Source organism: Grampus griseus (assembly GCF_964374135.1).
Source record: "Grampus griseus genome assembly, chromosome: 8".
Taxonomy (NCBI): Eukaryota; Metazoa; Chordata; class Mammalia; order Artiodactyla; family Delphinidae; genus Grampus; species Grampus griseus.
This window is the reverse complement of record NC_139002.1, coordinates 65,749,563-65,758,624: the sequence shown is the minus strand read 5'-3', so window position 1 is coordinate 65,758,624 and position 9,062 is coordinate 65,749,563. Positions and strand designations below refer to the sequence as shown.

The following is a 9,062-nucleotide window of genomic DNA, read 5'->3' as shown; positions in this document are numbered from 1 at the left end:
AATTTAGCTGCTAAGCATAAAGGCGATAGTGAGAGGCATACCTGGGTCTAAACCCTTGCTCTGCTGTTTATTGGCTGTGCAACTTCAAGCGAACTATTTAAACAAGAGCAATGCCTATAAAGTGCCTAGTATAGTATTTGGCACACAACAGATGCTTAATATACAGCAATTATCCACTACGGACGTTCTGAAAAGCCATGATCTCGCCAACATGTGTTCATAATAATAATAGTTGCCATTTACTAGGGCTTATCATTTTGGACTCTGTGCTGGTTACTTCCTATATATTCTCTTTTATGCTTCTTAATCTAGCTAGGTGAGCGTAATGGGCCCCTTTCATGATAAAGAAACGTGATGCTCTTTGTGTAGCTATAACCAGTGGGAGGTTGGAGGCCTAATAAGTAGTGGCTTGGAATCCAACCCTTGACCAAACCGGGGCTCGCAGTGCCTTTGCCACCCGCCGGGCTCTCGCTCAGGAAATGGGGCCAGGAGAGCCAGCACCCGCCAGGCCGCACCCACTGAGGCCCCACGGAGCCTTAGCCTCGAGGAGCCTGCCAGGCGAGGCCTGTTCCGCCGCCCCTAGGGCACGGCCTCCTCCTAGGCCTCCGCCGCCACACTTCCCTATCGGACGGCCTCCGGGTCCGGGACCTCGCAGGTCCTCAGGAGAAGCTGAGCTAGCTAGCGGAAGTTCTGGGGAAGAAGGTTGAGCACCGTTTCTAAGCAACGCGCTGGGGCGGGGGTGGTGGTGCACGCCTTGTACGTCACTGAGGTGCGACCGGGTAACGGCCGGAGCCGCCGCCGCCGCCGCCTGCGGGTCTGAGAGGCTGGCTGAGGGTTCGCCGCTGCTGCCGGAAGCGCGATGCCTTGAACCTGGGGTGAGCTCCGTAGCGCTGGTCTGTCGCCGCTTCCCCTGCGCTGCCCCACAGCCCTCGGACAGGGAGGAGAGACGCGGGCCAGGCCTCGACTGCCGCGCCGGGCTTCCGTGGGGAGACAAGCCCCGACCCGCCGCCGCCGTCTCTAGGCCTCGGCTTAGGGTGTGGAGCTGGCTTGGGAGGCCCTTCCGTGGTCGTACTGTCTCTAAGCCAGTGGTTTCCAGTGACAGAGCGTGGAAGTGGCTTGTTCCGTTTTGGGCGGGCGGGGGGAGTGGTTCAGGGGGATCAGGAGACAGCTTTTCCTCCTTGAGCGCGGATCCGCTTTTGAATGTTGCCGCCGGCGCAGTCAGTCGGCCAGCAGACGTAGCTGTTGGTTCCGAGTGCAGGTGCGCTTGAGGCGGGGTGGTGGCGGAAGGGTGGTGGGTGTGTTGAGTTAACGCGCGAGTGAGGCTAGAAACCTGTGCGCGCGCCCCACCCTGGACACCCCAGTTAGAAACCCTTGCCTGGGTGATGGCTCAGAAATGGCCAAGTCCGTCTACTTAACCCGTCCTCCCGTTCTAAATTAGCTTAGGCAGCTCCCCTTGCCAAAGGCCTGGCCTTGTCGAACCAGCCACCGTGAGACCCGGCAGAGACCAGAAGTTTTCTGGCTACTAATTGTAATATTCATTCTTGGAAAGGAAACTTTCTGTGTCGCTTTTGAAATGATTCCTTTGTTATTTTTATCGTGTTACAGAATGTGAGTTTACTATTATTGTTCAAATTTATCCCCAGCCCCTTGAAAATTGCAGTGTACGTCCGTGTTCTGACCCTGTCCTATTTCACCGTGCCAGGTGATGCAGTTCTCATCTCTGGCGTATTTCTAAAGCGGCCGTGACACTTCCTATGGCTTATAACTCTTAGATCTTATGCATGAAGTGATTCTTTTCCACCTCCCCCCCTCCCCGCGCGCCCATTCTTCCTGCTATAAAATGAGCTCCATCCGTTCTGAATTTCATCTGGCACATGAGGTGCCCCGGACCAACGATCCTAAATTAGTCGCCTCTGTATTGGAAAGCCCTCTAAGAAGTGATGCTTTCTGAATTAAGAACTCAAAAATAGTATGACTATTTCTCCTTTCCTCTGATGCTGCCTGGCTGCAGTTTCTAAATATTTCCCTCCAGGATATGCTTGTGTGTTTCCAAAATGTGTTCTTTGTCATTTGATAGAAGTGAGTTTTATATTTGATGTGTGTTGTCTGATCCTTCTAAGTTCACATTTAAGCACTTGACACACTTCCTTTCCCTTTCTCTTCCCCAAAGGCAGAGAATGTCCAGAGAAAATGCTTACAAGTCTAGTTAGTGCATTTTCCACATATGAAATGTATTTAGTAAACACCCTGGTGATATCAGAAACCCATGTTTTCAGCCTCCAAGTACTATCCTTTTGTAGTTTTTCTTTGCATAAAATTTTTGTCTGATTAAGGTCTTTGACCCCAGAACAGACATTCTAGACTCTACAGTGGCTCTGACTAGTCTGATAGTTTCACTATGGTCTGTAATAACCGCTGTTACTTTCTTGTCTTGCAGGACAGCTGATAATCTGTTTACAGATCTAGAGTTTGAGTAAACAATGAGTAATAAAATAGGGACCTAGTTTTTAGTACTTAGTTTTTTTCACTGATGCTAAAACGGAGTTAATAGTGAAAATAGTTGATGATTATTTCAACTATAAATATCTCTTCTGTAACTAAAGAAGTTGATACTAGATTTCATGGAGGTCTCAGAGAGGTTTTCTAAATACTGCAGTATTTGTGAGCTAGTCATCTTGTACTTCCAGGCTTTTCATCTTTGCTTTAATCCTTTTATGAATGGATATGGTTTAAATTTTCATGAAGGTTTTTTTTTTCCAGTTACTCATGATGTGATTTTTATAGCTTTACAAAGAATATTTGAACTACAGCAATTCATTTTGTTAGAAAAAGCAGTGATCAAGTGTTATGTTACCACCCACTAGGGAATGTGGCATTTTTGGAATCCTTGATATTCTTATGAGTTTCAAAATAACAATTATTCTTTATTTAGAAAATCCTTCAAATGTTTTTTTGAAAGCACATTGTTATCTTGCTTGAAAGGACTAAATTATAGGGGCACAATAGCATGAGAGCTGCCAGTTCTTTGAGAAGTCTTGACCAGAGATTTATCTTTTGCTGAATTCTATGCCAGTGGTTGGCAAATTAAGTTCCTGTTCAATACTACTGTTTCATGATCTAGAGGGAAGTATTTTGCTTATACCAAATAATGAAAGTTTCTCAATTTACATAAACATTAATGATACATTTTTACAATTTTATATTTTTTCTTCCATGTATTTTTTTAACTTCAGCTTCTCTGCAACTAGTAGATGACTGAACAAGTTAACAAAACTGAAAAGAATACTAAGTTAATAATAAAAAACCAGAAACTGTCAACAATATTTACTGTATCCATTCATAAACATTTATTGTGTACTTATGTATATGCCAGAAGAGAGAACACAGCTACTACCCTCAAGAAGCTCATAGAGGGGGATGGTCAAGTGACCTAACTGATGATATGTGCTGTGATAGAAGAATGTGCCTACTCACCAAAGAGGAACATTGAAAAACCTGTGGCGGGTGATGAGAGGGTGGCCTCAGCAGATTGTTTCATGAACATGCATGCATGCACCCTTGATTGTGGTTTTATTGCATGTAGATCACAGAGTCATATTTTTATGCCCATGATGGACGTTGACATTTATCATTTTATGGTATTCAAAATGAATTGTAAATCCTGGGCCCTCTCCACTGAACCAGGTTGAGAACCAATTTTCCTTTTTTTTTTGTGGTATGTGGACCTCTCACTGTTGGGGCCTCTCCCATTGCGGAGTACGGGCTCCGGACGTGCAGGGTAAGCGGCCATGGCTCACGGGCCCAGCCACTCCGCGGCATGTGGGATCTTCCCGGACCAGGGCACGAACTCATGTCCCCTGCATTGGCAGGCAGACTCTCAACCACTGTGCCACCAGGGAAGCCCGAGAACCAATTTTCCATGCCCTTTCAGTAGTCTCTAGATAGTGTTCCCTTTTAATCTGAGGAGTTAATAATCAGGTTTCCCAGATACCTGATACCAAGTGGAATTATAAGATAACAAGTTAATATGCTGCCTCAAATTATAAATTTTATTCAAAGTTAGGACACCAGTTCAAAACAATGCAGAAACAAAAGGGATCATTTTCTTTTTTTTGTGGGGGGGAGGTACTGTTTATTGAGGTATAATTGATGTTCAATATTATATGTTTCAGGTGTACAACATAATGATTTATAATTTTTAAAGGTTGTACTCCATTTATAGTTATTATAAAATATTGGCTATATTCCCTTTGTTGTACAATATATCCTCATAGCTTACCTATTTTATACACAATAGTTTGTATATCTTAATCCCCTATCCCTATCTTGCCCCTCCCCTTTTCCCCCTCCCCACTGGTAACCACCAATTTGTTCTCTGTTATATCTGAGTCTATTTCTTTTTTGTTATATTCACTAGTTTATTTTTTTAGATTCCATGTATTAGTGATGCATATGGTGTTTGTTTTTCTCTGTCTGACTTACTTCATTACTTCAATTTCAGGTGTACAGCAAAGTGAATCAGTTATACATATACATATATCCACTCTTTCTTAGATTCTTTTCCCATACAGGCCATTACAGTGTACTGAGTATTGTTCCCTGTGCTATACAGTAGGCCAATATTAACTATTTTATATATAGTAGTGTGTATATGTCAATCCCAATCTCCCAATTTATCCCTCTCCCCCTTTCCCCCTTGGTAACCATAAGTTTGTTTCCTACATCTGTGACTCTATTTCTATTTTGTAAATAAGTTCATTTGTACCATTTTTTTAGATTTCACATATAAGTGATATCATATGATATTTGTCTTTCTCTGTTTGACTTAATTCAGTCAGTATGACAAAATCTACGTCCATCCATGTTGCAGCAAATGGCATTATATTTCGTTCTTTTTATGGCTGAGTAATATTCCATTGTATATATGTACCACATTTTCTTTATCCATTCATCCATTGATGGAGATTTAGGTTGCTTCCATGTCCTGGCTATTGTAAATAGCACTGCAATGGATATTGGGGTGCATGTATGTTTTCAAATTATGGTTTTCTCTGCATATATGCCCGGGAGTGGAATTGTTGGATCATATGGTAGGTCTATTTTCAGTTTTTTAAGGAACCTTTATTTTGTTCTCCATAGTGGCTGTACCAATTTACATTCCCACCAAGAGTGTAGGAGGGTTTCCTTTTCTCCACACCCTCTCCTGCATTTATTGTCTGTAGATTTTTTGATGATGGCCATTCTGACCGGTGTGAGGTGTAGGTTTGATTTGCATTTTTCTAATAATTAGTGATGTTGAGCATCTTTTCTTGTGTTTGTTTGGCCATCTGTATGTCTTCTTTGGAGAAATGTCTGTTTAGGTCTAAACATTTTTTTTTTTTTTTTTTTTTTTGCGGTACGCGGGCCTCTCACTGTTGTGGCCTCTCCCGTTGCGGAGCACAGGCTCTGGACACGCAGGCTCAGCGGCCATGGCTCATGGGCCTAGCCGCTCCGCAGCATGTGGGATCTTCCCGGACCAGGGCACGAACCCATGTCCCCTGCATCAGCAGGCAGACTCTCAACCACTGCGCCACCAGGGGAGCCCAAGTCTGCACATTTTTTGATTGGGTTGTTTCTTTTTTGAAATAGAGCTACATGAACTGTTTGTATATTTTGGAGATTAATCCCTTGTCAGTTGCTTCCTTTGCAAATATTTTCTCCCATTCTGTGGGTTGTCTTTTCGCGTTTATGGTTTCCTTTGCTGTGCAAAACCTTTTAAGTTTAATTAGGTCCCGCTTGTTTATTTTTGTTTTTCTTTTCATTACTCTAGGAGGTGGATCAAAAAAGATCTTGCTGCGATTTACATCAAAGAATGTTTTGCCTATGTTTTCCTCTACGAGTTTTATAGTGTCTGGCCTTACATTTAGGTCTTTAATCCATTTTGAGTTTATTTTTGTGCATGGTGTTAGAGAATGTTCTAATTTCATTCTTTTACATGTAGCTGTCCAGTTTTCCCAGCACCATTTATTGAAGAGACTGTCTTTTCTCCATTGTATATTCTTACCTCCTTTGTTGTACATTAATTGACCATAGGTGCATGGGTTTATCTCTGGGTTTTCTATCCTGTTCCATTGATCTATATTTCTGTTTTTGCTCCAGTACCATACTGTGTTGATTACTGTAGCTTTGTAGTTTAGTCTGAAGTCAGGGAGCCTGATTCCTCCAACTCCGTTTTTCTTTCTCAAGATTGTTTTCACTATTCGGTTTCTTTGTGTTCCCATACAAATTAAAAAAATTTTTTGTTCTAGTTTTGTGAAAAATGCCATTGGTAATTTGATAGGAATTGCATTGACTCTATAGATTGCCTTTGGTAGTATAGTCATTTTGACAATATTGATTCTTCCAGTCCAAGAACATGGTATATCTTTCCATCTGTGTCGTCTTCGGTTCCTTTCATGAGCATCTTATAGTTTTCAGAGTACAGGTCTTTTGCCTACTTAGGTAGGTTTACTCCTACGTATTTTATTCTTTTTGATGCAATGGTAAATGGAATTGTTCCCTTAGTTTCTCTTTCTGATCTTTTGTTGTTAGTGTATAGGAATGCAAGAGATTTCTGTGTATTAATTTTGTATCCTGAAACTTTACCAAATTCATTGATGAGCTCTAGTAGTTTTCTAGTAGCATCTGTAGGATTTTTCTATGTATAGTATCTTGTCATCTTCAAACAGTGACAGTTTTACTTCTTCTTTTCTAATTTGGATTCCTTTTATTTCTTTTTCTTCTCTGATTGCCATGGCTAGGACTTCCAAAACTACGTTGAATGAAAGTGGTGACAGTGGACATCCCTGTCTTGTTCCTGATCTTAGAGGGAATGCTTTCGGCCTTTCACCATTGAGAAAGATGTTAGCTGTGGGTTTGTCATATATGGCCTTTATTATGTTGAGGTAAGTTCCCTCTATGCCCACTTGCTGGAGAGTTTTTATCATAAATGGGTGTTGAATTTTGTCAAAAGTTTTTTCTGCATCTATTGAGACGATCATACGGGTTTTATTCTTCAGTTTGTTAGTGTGGTGTATCACTGACTGATTTGTGGATATTGAAGAATCCTTGCATCCCTGGGATAAATCCCACTTGATAATGGTGTATTATCCTTTTAATGTATTGTTGTATTCGAATTGCTAGTATTTTGTTGAGGATTTTTGTGTCTATGTTCATCAATGATATTGGCCTGTAATTTTCTTTTTTTGTGGTATCTTTGTCTGATTTTGGTATCAGGATGATTGTGGCCTCATAGAATGAGCTTGGGAGTGTTCCTTCCTCTGCAATTTTTAGGAAGAGTTTCAGGAGGATAGGTGTTAACTCTTCTCTAAATGTTTAATAGAATTTGCCTGTGAAGCCAGCTGGTCCTGGACTTTTCTTTGTTGGAAGTTTTTAAATTACTGTTTCATTTTCAGTACTTGTGAGTGGTTTGTTCATATTTTCTGTTTCTTTCTGGTTCAGTCTTGGAAGGGTGTTTCTTTCTGGTTCAGTCTTGGAAGGTTGTATCTTTCTAAGAATTTGTCCATTTCTTCTAGGTTGTCCATTTTATTGGCATGTAGTTGTTTGTAATAGTCTCTTATGATCCTTTGTATTTCTGTGGTGTCAGTTGTAACTTCTATTTCATTTCTAATTTTATTGTTTTGAACCCTCTCCCTTTTTTTCTTGATGAGCCTTGCTAAAGGATTATCAATTTTGTTTATCCTTTCAAAGAACCAGCTTTTAGGTTCATTGATTTTTTTCTGTTTTCTTCATCTATTTCATTTATTTCTGCTCTGGTCTTTATGATTTCTTTCCTTCTACTAACTTTGGGTTTTGTTTGTTCTTCTTTCTCTGGTTGCTTTAAGTGTAAGGTTAGGTTGTTTATTTGAGATTTTTCTTGTTTTCTGAGGTAAGATTATATTCCTATAAACGTCCCTCTTAGAACTGCTTTTGCTCTGTCCCATAGGTTTTGGATCTTGTCTTTTGTTGCAATTGTCTCTAGGTATTTTTTTGATTTCCTCTTCGATTTCTTCAGTGATCCATTGGTCGTTTAGGAACATATTGTTTAGCCTCCACATATTTGTGTTTTTTACAGTTTTTTCCTGTAATTGACTTCTAGTCTCATAACGTGGTCAGAAAAGATGCTTGATATGATTTCAGTTTTCTTAAATTTGCTGAGGCTTGATGTGTGGCCCAAGAGGTGATCTATCCTGGAGAATGTTTCATGTGCACTTGAGAAGAAATTGTATTCTGCTGCTTTCGGATGGAAGTATATATTTATATATATTTATGCTGCTTTTGGATGGAAATATATATTTATATATATTATATAAATTAAATTAAGTCCATCTGATCTAATGTGTCATTTAAGGCCTGTGTTTCCTTATTGATTTTCTGTCTGGATCACCTGTCCATTGATGAAAGTGGGTTGTTAAAGTCCCCCACAATTATTGTGTTACTGTCAGTTTCTCCTTTTATGGTTCTTAGCATTTGCCTTATATATTGAGGTGCTCCTATGTTGGGTGCATATATATTTACGATTGTTATATCTTCTTGGATTGATCCCTTGATCATTATGTAATGTCCTTCTTTGTCTCTTGTAACAGTCTTTATTTTAAAGTCTATTTTGTCTGATATGAGTATTGCTACTCCAGCTTTCCTTTGATTTCCATTTGCATAGGATACCTTTTTCCAATTCCCTCACTTTCAGTCTGTATGCGTCCCTAGATCTGAAATGGGTCTCTTATAGACAGCATACATACGGGTCTTGTTTTAGTATCCATGCAGCCAGTCTGTGTCTTTTGGTTGGTGTATTTAATCCATTTACATTTAGGGTAATTATTGATATGTATGTTCTTAATGCCATTTTGTTAATTGTTTTGGATTTGTTTTTGTAGGTCTTTTTTCTTCCTTCTCTTTTCTTCTCTTGTCTTGTGATTTGGTAACTAACTTTAGTGTTGTGTCTGGATAGCTTTCTCTTTTTTGTGTATGTATCTACTGTAGATTATTGGTTTGCAGTTCCCATGAGGTTTTGATATAGCAGTCTATATATATATATGATTGTT

At 40.2% G+C, this 9,062-nt stretch overlaps 1 protein-coding gene across 2 annotated transcripts in view; it reads left to right on the top strand.

Moving 5' to 3' along the window:
• The first annotated feature begins 780 nt into the window (after window positions 1–780).
• The window catches only part of RNF141 (ring finger protein 141), a 48,611-nt gene continuing 40,329 nt past the window's right edge, over window positions 781–9,062 (top strand). Inside the window, exons 1-2 of one of the 2 annotated variants that reach the window (XM_082660239.1) lie at window positions 803–875; window positions 6,780–6,923. The gene's annotated coding sequence lies outside the window, so the exon portion shown is untranslated. Of the gene's footprint in view, window positions 876–6,779; window positions 6,924–9,062 lie in introns of both variants that reach the window. The other variant, XM_082660238.1, reaches the window with a different exon arrangement.